The following is a 17,260-nucleotide window of genomic DNA, read 5'->3' as shown; positions in this document are numbered from 1 at the left end:
GGATTTATTCTACATATAGAGAAAGAAGTAAGGGGTGGGAGGGCTAGCTCTAGTGAGTGGGTAGATGAGGTAACAGTAATGGACTCCAGAAAGAAAATATAATTATACAACATCTACCTTTCAAGGAGAATGATTTGCAAATGAAAGTTTATTCCATACACCATAAAGCAGAATTAAAGTGCCAGTCAAATATACCTCCAGGTACCGAAACAACTTGCAAATAAAAATGTATAAATACTTGAATAATCATGGAGCAGGGGAAACAAAAGTGCTTGGATTACCGCAAACATTCTAATGCAATCTCAGACTGAATTCTGAGCAAATAGCATCCATTTTAACTCATATTTTTCAGACCACATTTGAACAAGTTTCGTTCTGGGGCCAGAGCTAAATAATAAATGATGAACTACAGCAGTCCAGAGAATGATAAAGGATAGAACATTGAAAAATCATACTACATGAGCATCGGAACTACTAAAACCTGGCTTGAAAATACTTAGTACAGGCTTAATTATCCTTAAGAAATTGAAAGGTTGGTATGTAGAAAACAATTACACTAAATCAGAGAAGATGTAGTTGGAGATTTCAGCATTACAGCATTATAACTCTTAGAGCATTTGAAAAATGTAATTGGCTGCCTTATGAGGTAGTAAAATCCACATCAAATCTTTAAGCAGAGCCTGGATGACCACCTGTCAAAGGTACTTCAGAGAGCAGCTCTGAATTAGGTGGAATGTTTAGCTATACATCTGCTAAGTACTTCACCAATTTATGAATTCCATTTGCAGTGTATTACACTTGTAAGTGCATACATTTGTATGGTGTTACACTTGAAATATGACCAATATCATATATTAGTAATATGTCTTTCAATCAAATGTTTTTAAAAAGCTTTTTAGCAATGAAATTCTTTATTCTTATTTGAAAAAGGGTACTTTACAAGACCTGAGATATGTGACAATTATTAGTCTGCCTTTTAATTTTATGTAAAACAACAGAATGCAGAAGTTTTAGATTTTGGAAGAACCTCTTCATTTAATAAGAACCCTCTTTAAGTCTAACCCAAGGAAAACAATGAAATCGTTTGTTTCCTGTAACTTAGAAAACAAAAAATATACATCATTAAAACATTTCACTGCTTAAAAGTTCAAATTAGTCTTGACAATCTGCATACCCAAATGTTATGCCCTGATAGCTTTTTTAAAAATTATTTTTAATAATGCCCTGCTTTTCAATATGTCAGAAGGTTTAAATAAAGCTTGCCAAAATCTTTTCATAATGTCTTAAATATCACAAAAACAATTTCCTAACAATCTATTGCCATCTTCTAAACCTATATGCTTGCTTTTTAATATTCCAATTAATTATGCTTAATATTTGTTTTTGCTTTTAGTAAAATCATAAATTAATAAATAAGCAACACTACCAGTACCTTCACATACTTATATTAGTTTTTGCTTTTAAAAATACTCTACATAGGAAGGAACATTAATGACCTGAGATGATTTTATGAAAAAAGCTGCTGGTTTTGCTCTGCAAGAATTTTTGTGATATATATACACACTGCTGGTACCCATGGGGAAAAGATAGCATTTTAACAGAAGCATGAAGTTTATATACCAGCCTGAAGCCAAAACAAATAGGTATCTTTTTTTTTTCCCTTAACAGAAAATTTACAGTCAGAGTTGAGGGGGAAAGGCCACATACATGAACATTACCAAATTTCTATTTACTACAGTTACCTCCCATGGTCCACTAGAGACCTCTTTCTGCCTGTAAGAGAAGAAAGAAAATGAGAGCTTGCTGCCTTAGGGAAGATAGCAGAGACATGGCTCCCTGCAACAGTTTCTATAGCTTGGGGAGTATCTAACTTCCAGGTACATGGTACTGTACTTATAAGCAGGACCAGGAAGGATGAGCGGCTGTTTATTTTCCCAATGAGTAATTACTCCTTAGGAATGAATAATTCTGAAGAAGTATTCTTGTTCTTTACTACTATTCAAACTACTCTCTCCTACCCCAGCTGAGAAGGGACATGTTGTTTCTCTTATCCTTTGTGCTTTTCATCTCTTTGTCTTTCTTCTCTTCATTCTTGCCTTCTCTACAATCTAGGTGGCTTGGTATTCCTACAGTAAGGTCTATAGACTCCCATACTTTGGAATATAGTTCATGTTTTACAACTGTTTCAAATTAAAGAATTGAAGCTATTTGGGCCTAGATTTAACCACTTATGTGCTTTGATTCTTTATTTCTTCGGGGCTCTAGAAACTAGGGCATGATCCACTGGAGACAGCAGTAGGCAGAAAAAGAAAAGATTTACAACTTTCCCCAATTATTACATTCTTGTAGCTTCTATGAGTTATACAAATCACATTGCTTTTCTCTCACTTGTCAAAACTTTAGTTTATTCTAAGTGATGTACCTGTTGGTAGAAATGTTGTGAAGGTTTGTTCTTAAACAGTGAAAAGCACTCAAGAAATTAGGAAGATATATATCATTATTGATATCAATGAATATACTATTGAGTGCAAGATGGGCATTAGATTTTTAGTTAGTGATTATCCTGTGAACAAACACACTGCTTTGGTTTTATTGGAACCAGACTGTATGACCACAGGCGAGTGGCTTATCTTCACCCAGATGAGGAAATGAGCACGTTGGTCTAGATGATCTCTGATGTATTTTCTATCTTAGTAATTCTATTATCCTTATGACTTCTGGAATAGGCTATATATATTTGTAATATATTATAAGTACTGTAATAGTGTTAAAGAATATTTAAGTCAACTTTTAGATGTGTAACTTTATTCATAATTGGGAAAGAAGAAAATCCTCAATAACATGCTTACAGGAAAAACTCTGTGTGAGTTCATACAGACAGTCCTATTTGTACACAACACTGGCAAAACAAATTTATAAAAAATAAAATCTTAACAACTATAAATATGATTCTCTAGTTATCACTGCATCATTCTCTAGATTACAGGAAACAAAGCCTATGGACCGAACATTAATCACTGCTTCTGAAGTTGTAATCAAATCAAACACCCAGAAAATGTTAATTGGTAAAGCTATCTAGCTCTAGGGGGCACTGCTGTACCGTGCATCATGTCTGGTTTATTGACAAAGGCTTAAGCAAGATTTCATTAAGAAGTTCTGCAGGTTTCAGATACAGAAAAAGCACATAAACTATTTATAATCAATTTAAACTTTGAGAAAATTAGGTAACTGTGTAAAATATTTATATGCAGTTTTTGGAAATGAATGTTTCTTTTGTTGGTAAGAATATCTGTCTTTCTGCAGCAACTAACTATGCTTGTGGATAGGAGTGTTTTATTAACTTTTACTGTCAAGGTCTCATGAAGGGCAATATATGTTACTGTTATAAAATTACTGAAAGCATTCTGCCTTAAAATTCAAAATATAAACAAAAATGGCACAGTTGGTTCCCGGACACTATGATCTTTTAATTGGCTCTGCCATTGCTATATTGAGTTAATCTCTAATCAGAAGGCTCTGTAAAATTATGTAAACTCTATGACTTAAGGCATCTTTTAAAAATAAAGAACCTCAAAAACAGTGACAGTTCAAAATAATCCCAAATGTAAGTAACTACATTTATATTATTAAACTATGGGAAGTTAGGACTGTCAAGGTTAGAGTCAAATACAAAAGACAAGATCAGCCATTTTATAGATTTTATAACATATTTTGAAATTTATCTTGAGAAATGAATTTTATCATTTAAACTATTATATATGGATAATGAATACTTAAAATCTGTAAATTATATGAGAGCCCAAATCAGGATATGCAAGTATTTATATTGAAGGGTAACAAAATTTTAAAACTTATATGCAAGTTTAAGCTCAACTCTCACTCACTGTTAAAGCATTAAGAAAAGTTAATTTGACATTTTCAATCCAAACAGAGGTGACGTGCAATAGGCAAAAATCTTTTAAGTTAAAATTGGAATTCTATTTAGACTAATGTAACATCTGGTCATTATCTAGTCCATGGATAGATCGTAAAAGGAATAATGCACAACCATATGAATAATACAGATTTTTCCCATTAATCAGTGTGCATATATGGCATGATTGTCAATTTAGACTATTTAACAGCAATTCAGAATAAGGAAGGATGGGGCACCTGGGTGGCTCAGTGGGTTAAGCCTCTGCCTTCAGCTCAGGTCATGATCTCAGGATCCTGAGATCGAGCCCCACATCAGGCTCTCTGCTCAGCAGGGAGTCTGCTTCCTCCTCTCTCTCTGCCTGCCTCTCTGCCTACTTGTGATCTCTCTCTCTCTGTCAAACAAATAAATAAAATTTAAAAAAAAGGAATAAGGAAGGATTCAGGGGGTCAATATAGAAGACTGTGTGAGGATTTTGGATCACAATCCTGACCTAAGGCACTGACCTTGAATATGATATAGAGAGGACATTTTTGAGACATATTTAGGAAATACAGTTGATGGTGCTTACTGACTGCATAAAAGGACAGGGGATGAGGAAATGGATTGAGTGTGATTGTATACGATGATGGAAGTATTAACTAAGGGGCATATTTCTATCCTGATATCTGGGTTGGCACACAAAGTACTTCTAAAAATCAGTACAATGTAATATGAAATAAATGAGCCCATCATATACACTGCCTCATTCAATTTATTTCAATTATCCAATGGATGGATAACTTGAGATTGGGACTGTCCACCTACATATATCAACTTGGAAAGTAATAAGCTAAAAATCATTAGCTAAGAATATTTTGGTACAGGGTTTTAAAGATACTCAAGCAGCAATTCTGCAATGGCCTCTCTTTTCCATGCCTGATGCTTCCAAATTAGAGGAAATCTTTTGTATATTCTCACAGAAGCCCAACAGTTAAAGAAAGTGAAGAAAAAGCCCTAGTGAAATATAATAAAATCATTTTACATTTATTAGCACTAATTTAAAAACTGACCTATAACCAACTTAGAATCAATTTCTAGATTTGTGAGTGAATGTGCCTATAGATGACTCCAGCTGCTGACCTTCAAGTTTTCCTTTCTAAATATTGTGAGGCGGAATGAGCTCCTCCAGTTGTATTCTGTTGTTATTTCTGACCCACACAATTCTTAAAAATAGTAATGACTGTTTCACACCAGCATGTCTTGGGGGTAAACTGAGCCATACTAACTGGAACACCACCTGAGGTCAAGACTCATCATCTTATTCCTGAATTACTAAGAAAACTTTCTTTCAATCCACTCAATTACCATTCGATCCATCAGCAAGTCTGTTGCTTCTACATTTTTCAAAAACTTCACAAATCCACGGATTTTTCACCATCACCATGGTGACCAAAATACCTTCCCTAATTTCACTCTCATTTTATAGTCTGGTTACCACACAGTAGCCAGAATCACATACATTTATATGTTTATATATATATACATATGTTTATATGTACATATGTATAAAATCATGACTCTTTACTGTTCAAGACTCTATTTTCCAGTCACTTAAAGAAATTTGAAGTCTTTAACAGAGACTATCAATTCCCTAGGAAACCACCTGATCTAATATTTATCACACATTTTATTGTCTACTTCTTCTCCAGTGACAGTTTTTATATTACTGGAATATACCAACTTCATTCTTACTTAAGGACTTCATGCTAGCTGGTTTCTTTGTCTGAGATGTAACTACCAAAATATTTTCTTGGCTAGATCCCTCATTTGTTTCATGTGTTTTCTCAAGCACTTCCTCTTCAGAGATGTCTTTCTTACCCTAACTAAACTAATTAGATAGGCAAAGGAAGAATCAATAATCTGTGATTCTTTATTTCACCTTTTATATATAATTTGTCTCCAACAGTTAGGCCTTCTAAGTATTCAGTTATTAGTTCATTGCTCATCTTCTCTACTAGAATATTAGTTATGTGGTGTGATTCATTTAATTCGCATTAAATGAATGTGAATTCATTTATTTCACAATGTATTCCCAGAGCCTGGAACACAACCTGACACATAGTGAGTGCTCTGGTATATTTACAAAATGAATGGACAAATGAATAAATGAATGATGAATCTGCCTAGGGAAAAGAAACCCAAAGTTTGTTATCTCTAGTCTATTAGAAGGAGCTCACAAGCTGGAATGAAATTCTAGTTCTACCATCTAGCAGCTGTATGCTTTTTTTTGGATATGCTTCTAAACCTGTCTTACCTCACTTTTCTCATCTGTTAGGATGGACAGATAATAATGTTCCACATACATTACTTCAATGCAAAAAAAGTAGTGCTCTGTTAGCAATATAGTGGGATTTGAACAAATGCGACTTTCCTTTCCCAGTTAGATTCATAGCCTATACATCCCAGTTAAACCTGGCTACATCTCAGATGTCTTACCTCTACAACTGCCCTAACTCAAACCCTGGAGTATTGGAAGATGACTAAGGAAAACATTACAGGCCTTGTCAGAAAGCATGAATATTATCCTAAAGTAAAGAAGTTGAAGGAGTTTAAACTTTAAATGCTGAAAGATTTTAACACATTTCAAAAAGGAGAAATGATACAGTTAACACAAAGGTTCCTGATTTTCATTTTGTATTAATTTTCTGCACTGGAAATGTTTCTCCTGGAGTCAACAGAGTATTAGTCATATGTAAATATACTTTGCATCAGAGAACAGATACCAATAGTGATAGTCATTTAACCATGGTTAAATGTGACAAAGGCAGTGATGTTAAAACTGGAACCACTTTTAGTTACCCTGCTTTGCCTTAATATTGAGGAATCTTCAAAATAGAATAATGTGTTATATATGAATAAGGCATTTTTGAAATGAAAATAGATTCTTAAATCCTCTTTTCCATCACACTGTCGAGGCAGGTTTTCTTTAACATGCTGTAAGATTTGAGGTATATAAGTATAAAAGAACATGTAATATTTTTATTATTTCCACTTTATTATTTTGGGAATAAGATTAAATATGTGTATCATTTTACCTTTTTTTTTTTTTAAAGTAAGCTCAACACCCAAAAGGTGGCTTGAATTCACAACTCTAAGATCAAGAGTCACATGCCCTGCCCACTGAGTCAGCCAGGCACCCTTCACTTGACATTACTAGTACTTTCATATTTATATGGCCCAACCTTGATTAAATATTTCCATCAGTTTATGTTTAGTTAATGATTTCTCTTTTTATATGTTTAGAATATTCTTTATTTTTCTAATTTTCTATACTTTATATTAATACTATTTGATACAAAATGGGAGTCTTTCCAATGCAAAACATAGAAATATTAGAAGACTGGTAAGATATGAAGAGCTTATAGAGAAAACGAGGCCTTAAACTTTGTTTTCATGTTTAAGTAATTAAAAAAACAAAAGCTAGTGTCAAAGCTCAGCGATCTAATAGAAGTTAAAACTATGTACATGAAAAGTGACACTGGAAAGCCAGACATTTTAAAATTCTTATTTGCCTTAATTAAACCACTGCCTTTAGCTACTCCTCCAATGACAGCCAAAAAAGGACTATGCAACTGTTCTCTAATATCAGTCATAAAATAATCCATGTACCATTCAGAAATATTTGTTCAGAAACATGTTCATGTGATATGCTTATATATATTTCCTTATTTTCATATAAATAAAGCTTTTACAAAATATTAAAACTATGCTATATTTAATGCTTGGAATTTTAGCATTTAAAACTTTTAGCAATAATTACTAGAATGTGAAAATGAATGTGATAGATATACATGGTATAATGACAAGGACTGAATGTTGTATATTCTTTTTTTTTTTTAAAGATTTCATTTATTTATTTGACAGAGATCACAAGTAGGCAGAGAAGCAGGTAGGGGCGGAGGGGAAGCAGGGTCCCTGCTGAGCAGAGAGCCTGATGCGGGCTCGATCCCAGGATCCTGGGATCATGACCGAAGGCAGAGGCTTTAACCCACTGAGCCACCCAGGTGCCCCTGAATGTTGTATATTCTTATTAATATTCTTAGTAATTAATGTAATAGGTAAAATTAAATCATATTTCAGTATAGCTAGTATGTCATCCGAATAGCTAGCAAGAGGATAGGTAATAAGAGGATTACCTTCGGAAATTCCATTATGTGCAGTGTTAGCAAAAGAGCAACGTGGAGTGACTGGCCCTTTTTGGATGTCATGAAACAATATGGCTACTAGCAGTGCACATAAATCTTCAAAATGTTAACTTCTGTATCTTGAGTGGAAATCTGACATAATTTTAAATAGAACATGATAATCTTGAATATCCCCCATATCTTAAAAAATGAATCTCAGTGTTAACAATAGATTTGAAAGATACCATTTTATCACAGTTGGGTTTATAGTGAACTTTTGGAATCTTCACTGCAGGTATGAAGTAATAGTACTGAAAAGTCCCACAGAGTCAGTGGTCACACATGGGAAGCTCGGCACTGAGTCCTAAATACTCAGCAGGAGCTTTAATCCATATTTTTGAGGAACTGAATGAATGAGTGAACTGATCTGTCCCTAAATAAGATGGATGAAGTATAAAGCATTCTTGGTAAACCAAACACTCGTAAAGAACATTATGTCACTGATATATGAAATTCTGTTCCAGGAAGATCTATGACAGTTGAAGACCTTCCAAAGGGCCATCTTTTTCAGGTGCTTCCTAGACTGACAACTGTAAAAAGAAGTAGATGGTACTCAGATCTTTGCATTTGGGCCACTGCTCTTCTCACTCTGCAAATTTTCTTGGGATATCTTTATTCAGCTTTACGGTTTTACTTGTTATTTTTGTATTTATTATTCCCAAACTTACATTTTTAATTCATATTATCCTAAGTGACAGACTACATTTATAAGTCTGTCTGCTATATAAGTCTATCTGCTTTTGACTACATAGGAAGTCAAAAGTTTATTCACAAAAGAGTTCAAATTCTCCATGTCCCAAATGGAAATTTTTGTGTTACTATTTTTTTTTAAAGATTTTTATTTATTTGACAGATCAGGCACAGAGGCAGGCAGAGAGAGAGAGGAGGAGGAGGCAGGCTCCCTGCTGAGCAGAGAGCCCGATGCGGGGCTCGATCCCAGGACCCTGGGATCATGACCTGAGCCGAAGGCAGAGGCTTTAACCACTGAGCCACCCAGGCGCCCCTGTGTTACTATTTATATCAGACATTCATATGTATGAATTTAAGATCCTTTTATCTTCGCCTGCTTCTAGGTGAGTGACCTGGGTTACTCCTTTCAACCCTAGACTCTGCTGAACAAATCCTTCCCCCTTCCTTCCCTGGAAAGACTGCCATAAGAGGCAGCCATTTATATGACCTCTAGGAGAGGCTAGTGAGACTGAACCATCAGTCTGATTTATCGCCAAGTAGTATCCAGCTTGCTAACACATCCATTTTTAAGCCTTACTTCACTCTCCTTTTTCCCTCTCCTGTGATCCTGGGAATTGCATTCTTTAAAAAAGTAATAGCACATGAAGAATCCAGGCTGAAACACCAGCAAAATTTGCTTCTCTGTTGGTGATAGCTGCCGATGTTATCCACTTTTACCCTTATACTTCATCAAAAATCCTAGGACTCATTCTTGTCTTGTATTCTTCCTTAATCTGTTTGAAACTCAGTAGCTAAATCTGGTCATCATTCCTTCTAAATAACATGCATCCATCCTCTCTATTTCTGCCAACACTGACTTGTTTTAGGTACCCATTTTTTCTTGGATATTGAAATATCCTATCTGTTCTCCCTAATTCCAGTTTTACGTCTTCATTTTTAGATTCCAATTTTTAAGGAGTGATTGCTGATCCATCCAAATGCCAATCTTACCATGCTCCTGATTCTCAGCACCTCCAAGCTTTTTAATACACCAAACTATCATTATCTGACCTGAGCTTACATTTTGAGGCTTAGATCTCATACTTCCTGACTTGCATTTTATGCTCCAGCAAGCCAATAATGGCATTTAAAAACAAAACAAAACAAAATAAAACAAATCTCTCTTTATCTAGAATACTTTCCCAATTCTTTTTCCCTACTCTCAATTTACTCTTACCAAGTCCAAGCATTTCTTCTTTTATAAATTATATCTACCCCTTCCCAAACTGAGATAGGTGACTTTCTTTCATGTAACCTAAATTCCATTATACACTTATATATCCTTTAGAAAAGTGACTCTTGTTTTATTTTGTTGTACCTCAACACACTGGTAGAATATGATATTCATCCACCAATTTTTCACTATGGCAAAGATTCTTATGGCAGTGGAAGCCTCTATCTCTCCCCAATATTTGAAGGTATTTCAGACTGTAGAGGGAAACCAGGTAAATTTTTTTGATTCTGTTATGCTTGCTATGTGTTAGATTTGGGTATTTTCCCTCTTTCCACTCCCAGCCCCATCCTTTGAAACTGCACCTTTGAAAATGGTCTGTTTTGTACATCTTTCTATCTCAATACCTAAAAAAGAACAAAATCATCAGTTTAGAGGTCAATAATATTTAATGAATGAATATTGAAAGGATAAACCTTGGGCACATCTGAGGTCAGATCCAGCTGGGGCCAAAAGTATTCTCAGAAACCTGACTTTTAATTTATATCGTTTCTGAGTAAGGACACAGGATTATCTGGGGCTACCAATTATATATACCCGGTGAGTAGGCAGCAACACTACCAAAGTCTGCAAAAAAATTGACAGAGGCTTGATAATGGTAATCAAAATGTTTCTTGAATGACCTGGGAAGACTGTCTAGCATACCAAGCAGTACCTGTTGTAGCTGAATACCTTCTTTGGAATTGAGGACCTGGGAAGATGTCTCTGAATAGGATTGAGCCCAGCATAGGTGACTGTGTGCTACTAAGTTATTCCCTGTACTTATATTAAATGACTTTCACTGTGTCTGTTGATATCTTTCCATCAATCACAGTCATTTTTATGGCAAACAAGAAAATATTTGTGTCAATGTAATTGTCAGTTTTGTTATAATTGTTTATTAGTGTGTTTTTCCTCTGAATATGTTATAAATTTCTTAAGGACAATAACTCTTCTTTATTTCAACACCCACAGCACAGGAGTTAAAAATATTGTAAAGTCAGGGCACCTGGGTGGCTCAGTAATTAAGCCTCTCCATTCGGTTCAGGTCATGATCTCAGGGTCCTGGGATTGAGCCCTGCATCGGGCTCTTTGCTCGGCAGGGAGCCTGCTTCCCCCCCTCTCTCTCTGCCTGCCTCTCTGACTACTTGTGATCTCTGTAAAATAAATAAATAAAATCTTAAAAAAAATATTGTAAAATCAAGAAATAAATATGTAGGTATAGATAACTGGCAAGACACAAGGTGGAGGAATACAATCAAATCAGGTAATTAAAAACACGCAAGGCTTAAAAGAAACATCTTGGCACTTCAGGTAGGATAAAAATTAGTCTGTATTAGTTTGTATAATCTTCACTGCTGTAACAAATAGACCACTAAATTTCAGTGGCCTACAAAATTTTTGCTCACTTGTCAGTCTAATGCTGGTGTTCCTATTCAGTGGATTGAGGGGCAGGACTTCTCCATGTGGTGATTGAGGATCTTAGGATCCTTCCATCCTGTGACTCTACCATTAGGTAGATCTTATAGTCCCCTGCATCTATCCAGAAAGTGAGGAAAGGAAGAACAGGGGCAAGAGAAGGTGCAGAAGAATCACATATCTCTCATATGCTGGGTCACAAGTGACATAATTCATTTCTCATCATATTCCACTGGTGAGAACTAGTTATATGGCACCAGGTATAGAAAAGATTGACAAACTTTTTCTGTAAAGAGCCAGACAATAATATTTTAAGCTTTGTGGGCCATATACTTTGGTGACAATTATTCAACTTTGTGGTTACAGGCCTGAAAGCAGCCATAAAAAATACATAAATGAATGGGTATGATTAGGTTCTAGTAAAATTTTATTTATGAACACTGAAATTTGATTTTCATTTAATTTGTAATTTTCATTTAATTTGAATTAATTTCACTTAATTTGTAAATGTCACAAAATATTATTCTTTTTTTTTTAAAGATTTTATTTATTTATTTGACAGAGAGAAATCACAAGTAAGCAGAGAGGCAGGCAGAGAGAGAGGAGGAAGCAGGCTCCCCGCTGAGCAGAAAGCCCGATGTGGGGCTCGAACCCAGGACCTGGGATCATGACCTGAGCCGAAGGCAGTGGCTTAACCCACTGAGCCACCCAGGCGCCCCAAAATATTATTCTTTTAAAGAAATTTTCCTACTATTTAAAAATGTAAAAAAATCTGTTCCTATGCCTTGCAAGGTAGTGGGCTGAATTTAGCCTACGGATACAGTTTGCTGACCTCTGGCCTAGATACAAGGTGGCTGAAAAAGGATGTCCCTCTCAGCTGCTGCCTTCAGTAGGACATTACTACATTACTACATTACATTACTACATTACTTTCGTTTACAGCTAGCTATGTCTCTTAGGCTCTTCCTCTGACCACTACATATCCATATATGTCCTTTGTTTTTGTACCCAGCCCCTTCCCAAAAGACAGAGCACAGAATCTCATCTAGTTACTGTATCCAACTCAAAGTCAATGACTTGGGGATGATGTCCAGTCCCTACTATTGGATCTGGTTTCTTGAAGGTCTAGAGAACTACAAATGAAAATCTAATTCCCATCCTTAATAATATTTATATAAACAGTAAAAACAGTATAAACAGGGGCGCCTGGGTGGCTCAGTGGGTTAAAGCCTCTGCCTTTGGCTCAGGTCATGATCCCAGCGTCATGGGATCGAGCCCTGCATTGGGCTCTCTGCTCTGTGGAGAGCCTGCTTCCTCCTCTCTCTGCCTGCCTCCCTGACTGCTTGTGATTTCTCTCTCTGTCAAATAAATAAATAAAATCTTAAAAAAAAAAGACAGTATAAACAGATGGAATAGCAACAGGATAATTACACAAATGCCCATTCAGAAAGTGAAGAATGGGAATATACAGCAGTGACAAAAAGCAGCTAAGTCATCAGTTTTGAAACCTTTTGCCTTGGTAATATAGAGAGTTCCTTGATTAGACTGATTTTCTTGGAAAACAACTTCCCCATTCATTGTGTTTGACCCGCCTCTCTGGTCTTATTTGAAATGAGCTTTGTGCAGTATATATGCTCCTTAAGGAAGGCAGAGACTTCATACAGTGCTTCATACTGATATAAATTTGGGGTACCAAGAGCTATTATATAGTTACAGGGGCTTTTGCTTATTTTAAATCCAGGCTTGTGGTTTCCTTGGCAATATACTCCCATTAAAATTAGGAAGCTCTGATCTATTTGCATTCAGTATGTTTCATGTTTGTAACAACATGCAATGTTCTTTTCTTGTCAAAGTTCTTAAGCTGGCTTTATTTTTGTTGTTGTTTTTCTTCTCCTCTTATACCATTATCTTGTAGCTTAGTGACAGCCACCTTGAGGTCATCTGAGAAATACGGTTGGAGGAGATGGAGCACCTTTTCAATTTATCTTTGCTGTATGGCTTAGTTCTTATATTTTGCTGCTATATCTTAACAAACCTGTGTTTCTCTCAGCATTATATACTCTTAATTATTGGGGGGGAGAAGTTCTAGAAATAGTCAGCTTTTCTAAACTTTAGACACTTCAGTCAGGTTAAATCTTTCAAGTCCTCCTCAGACAATAAAAGATAACTGATGTGCTTCCTAAAATTCATATGCCAGAAATCAAATACTTTCCTTCAACTCACATCTCATTGATGAGGATTAGCTCAACAGTCCTACCTAGATGCAAGAGGGAGTAGTTGCGATTGAGCAAGTTTGACTTAGCTGTTCAACTGTTTCTATAGGGCAATTCTATGTAATGGAGAGGGTGCAGAAACTGTTCTGTTGCAAAGCTAGTAGAAAATTTAACTTTAATTATGAAAGCAATGGCAAGCATTTGGAAGGTGGCCATCCATTAATACCAAAAGCAGGGGCTGAGAATAAACTATGTCTGAAACATAATACACTATCTAGAAGCCTCAGGGCATGGAGGTCTCACCTTCTCAGTCTCACCAGTTTTGAACATATGAAATAGTTTTTGCGAACCATCATTAATCATGGACACTATCGTGAATACTGTATTCCCAAATGAACGTTTCTACTTTTCATAATAACCAAATGTGTTTTATATTACCAGAACCTCAAATAGAAGCATTTGAAGAAGATTCATATTAAATTCTAACAGATAATGATTACGTTTCTGCAAGTAAACCCAACTACATAAATTTCGTTGCAAAACTAAAAATACCTTTTTCCTGAATGTTTCATTTTCCAAGTATTAAAATAGACTTTAAAATATAAATATTGATATCATTCAATTGTCAAGGAAAATATGCAATGCACAGAGATGTGAATGAGACAGGAATAGAATATTGGAAAGTTTCTACAGTGTAGGGAAATGAAAATATATTTTAGATAAAAAACTTACACCAAATAAAAAAGTTAAATTGGAATAGAAATAAACCCAATAGAAATAAACCCATGAATTCCATATTTGTACTTGGCTTTTAAGTGTCTTTGTGTTTACTTTTTATTTATTTTAGTTTATTATTTTGTTTTGGGAAAAAAACTAGATACTTCTTTAAAAAAATGAGGGTAGTACATTTGAACTTCTCATGGAAAACATTATTCTTCTTAGATGACTATTCTCCTAGTTGATAAGGAATGTGGTCAAATAAACATATGTAAAGATGGCTAAATATAATACTTACCAAAATGGAAGCACTTTCTGTGTCACTGTGTTAAGTGCATTGTTTATACACAATTTCATTCAATCCTCATGCCAACTCTATGATACCATTATTATTGTCCTTATTTTACAGGTGAGAAAATCGAAGTACAGAGAGGTTAAATAACTATTCCAAAGTTATATTGATAATAAGAAGCAGAGCTGAACTTTGAAACTTGGTATTTTTGATTAATTCCTATGCCATAAAAATATGCCAGCTTAACTTAAACCCACTTCCAAAAAACTAGCAGTTAAGCTCTCTCATTCTTGTCTGCATAATAAAGCAGAAGCAATCCTTTTGTAATTGAAGCATATTAACCATATTTTGTAATGAACTCTGTGTAATAAGAAAAAATACTTAAAATTACTTTTAGGAAAAGAACTGCCTATAGTTTGTGAATTACTATAGTAGAGTATTTAATTTTGAAAATAAATGCCCCAGGGCATGGTCCAGAAATTACCAAAAAAAAAAAAAAAAAAAAGAAAAGAAAACAACATTATGAAAGTTAATTGCTCTAATATGATAGGAAGAAAATTACATTGAGTTTTAGAGAGTGAGCAGTTAGGGGTTCCTAGAATAATGAGGTAGGACAGATTCTAGGGAGGACACATAACTTCTCTTAATGTTGAGACTGAGGCCAAGAGCACATCTTTAAGAAATACCTAAGGTGGGACTCATCAAGGGATTTTTAAGACCAAAGGTGAGTAATATTCAATGTTTCATATTCTCATATTGTTAAGCTATTCTCTGAAATACCTGACCCCTTTTCCCTGGCCCCGACCCTCAAATTTTGGAAAAATTTAGGAAAAGGGACTATGATAATCTTTCATTTGAGGAAAAACAAATGATAAACAATAATTACAATGACAACAATAGCTACCCAGTAATAATAGAATGTGTACTAGGCATTTGACACCATTAAGATAATTTTTTTGAGTATATATTAAATCTCATAGATAGTAAGTGGTACAGCCACCATTCAATGCCTGGTTCCTGAGTTACTGTTCTTCCCTTGGTTACTCCAAGCTTCAGAATCCGAGTGTAAGTAACATCAAGGTGTCACTTCACTTGAAAGATGTAAGTAAAAAGAGTTTAACAAAGTTTTGCATTTAAACACGAGTTCCCTTATGATCATGGGGAGGGCAGAAGTGACACATACATTGGACTCAGGTCATTTTCAGATACATCAGGAAATTAGAATTCCGTAACACTGGTTACTTTAGTGCTCATATTTGAGGCATGGCCAAATAATACATGTTACATCCACAAACATGTAATTAATTACCTTAGATGTGTATAAAACCTAGATTGTTGAAGACTCAGTTATGCATTTATTAGTTTTATTCTACTGTATTTTTAGACACAACTCCTTGGGAAATTTATGTGTCCATTCTTTTTTTTTTTTTTAAAGATTTTTTTTTTTTATTTATTCATTTGACGAGAGAGATCACAAGCAGGCAGAGAGGCAGGCAGAGAGAGAGAGGAAGAAGCAGGCTCCCCACTGAGCAGAGAGCCCGATGCGGGGCTCGATCCCAGGACCCTGAGATCATGACCTGAGCCGAAGGCAGAGGCTCAACCCGCTGAGCCACCCAGGCGCCCCTATGTGTCCATTCTTTTTGCCCACATTTATTAATATATAAATCTACCACAGATTAGGGACATCTTGTCATACCCAAGTCATAAGATTCTGACATACGTAATTAAGTACACTATGGAATTCTAGAGAAGAGAATATTTTTAAATATTGTGAAGTAGATTTAAGATACCAAAAATTTCAAAAAAATATGAGATGATAAAAATGTTCAGGTACATTTTGATATAATAACTATGCATTTTCTAAATTTTATTTATGATTAAAACTGTTAGGATTAATTAGTTTGGGACTGAAGAGTTCAGAAATAAAAAAGACCTATTTCCAAGTGAATGTGTGTGTGTGTGTGTGTGTGTGTGTGCGTGCGTATATTTTTTGTCTTAAATTTCCAAGATAAATACAAATTAAAAGCAAAAACAAATAAAAATGTCTGACATATGGGAAGCAAATAAGCTGCTGGAGAAGATTCACATATTTTTCAAGTATACAAGTATACCATCTCCATATTTTCCTTCATGTAGAACTGCAGAATTTGTTTAAAATATAGCTAAAATATCTTCCATAGCATGACTTTATGAAGTAAAGTTTCCACTATACCCTTAATTTCAAATATGAAAGGATTAAAATTTTGACATGGTTCATCCATCATCTTTTAAAAATTTAATATATCTTCAATGTAAATCTACATTTAAAAATTTTATTTATAAAATAAATAAATAAATAAATAAATAGGAGAGAGAGAAGGAGAGAGAGAGAGAGAGCAAGCACAAGCAGGAGTAGGAACAGAGAAAGAGGGGCAAGCAGACTTCTTGCTGAGCAGGGAGCCCCATGTTGAAGCTTGATCCCAGGACCCCGGGATCATTACCCAAGTGGAAGGCAGACGCACCAACTGAACCACCCAGGCACCCCTAATTTAATTTAATATT

At 35.0% G+C, this 17,260-nt stretch overlaps 1 protein-coding gene across 1 annotated transcript in view; it reads right to left on the bottom strand.

Annotated features, from left to right (window-relative positions):
* EYS (eyes shut homolog) overlaps positions 1-17,260 on the bottom strand; it is a 1,828,849-nt gene that overhangs the window by 529,827 nt on the left and 1,281,762 nt on the right.

The sequence above is a fragment of the Lutra lutra genome, chromosome 6 (genome assembly GCF_902655055.1).
Source record: "Lutra lutra chromosome 6, mLutLut1.2, whole genome shotgun sequence".
Lineage (NCBI taxonomy): Eukaryota > Metazoa > Chordata > Mammalia > Carnivora > Mustelidae > Lutra > Lutra lutra.
The sequence above is the reverse complement of the archived record's forward strand: the minus strand, read 5'-3'. Positions and strand labels throughout refer to the sequence as shown.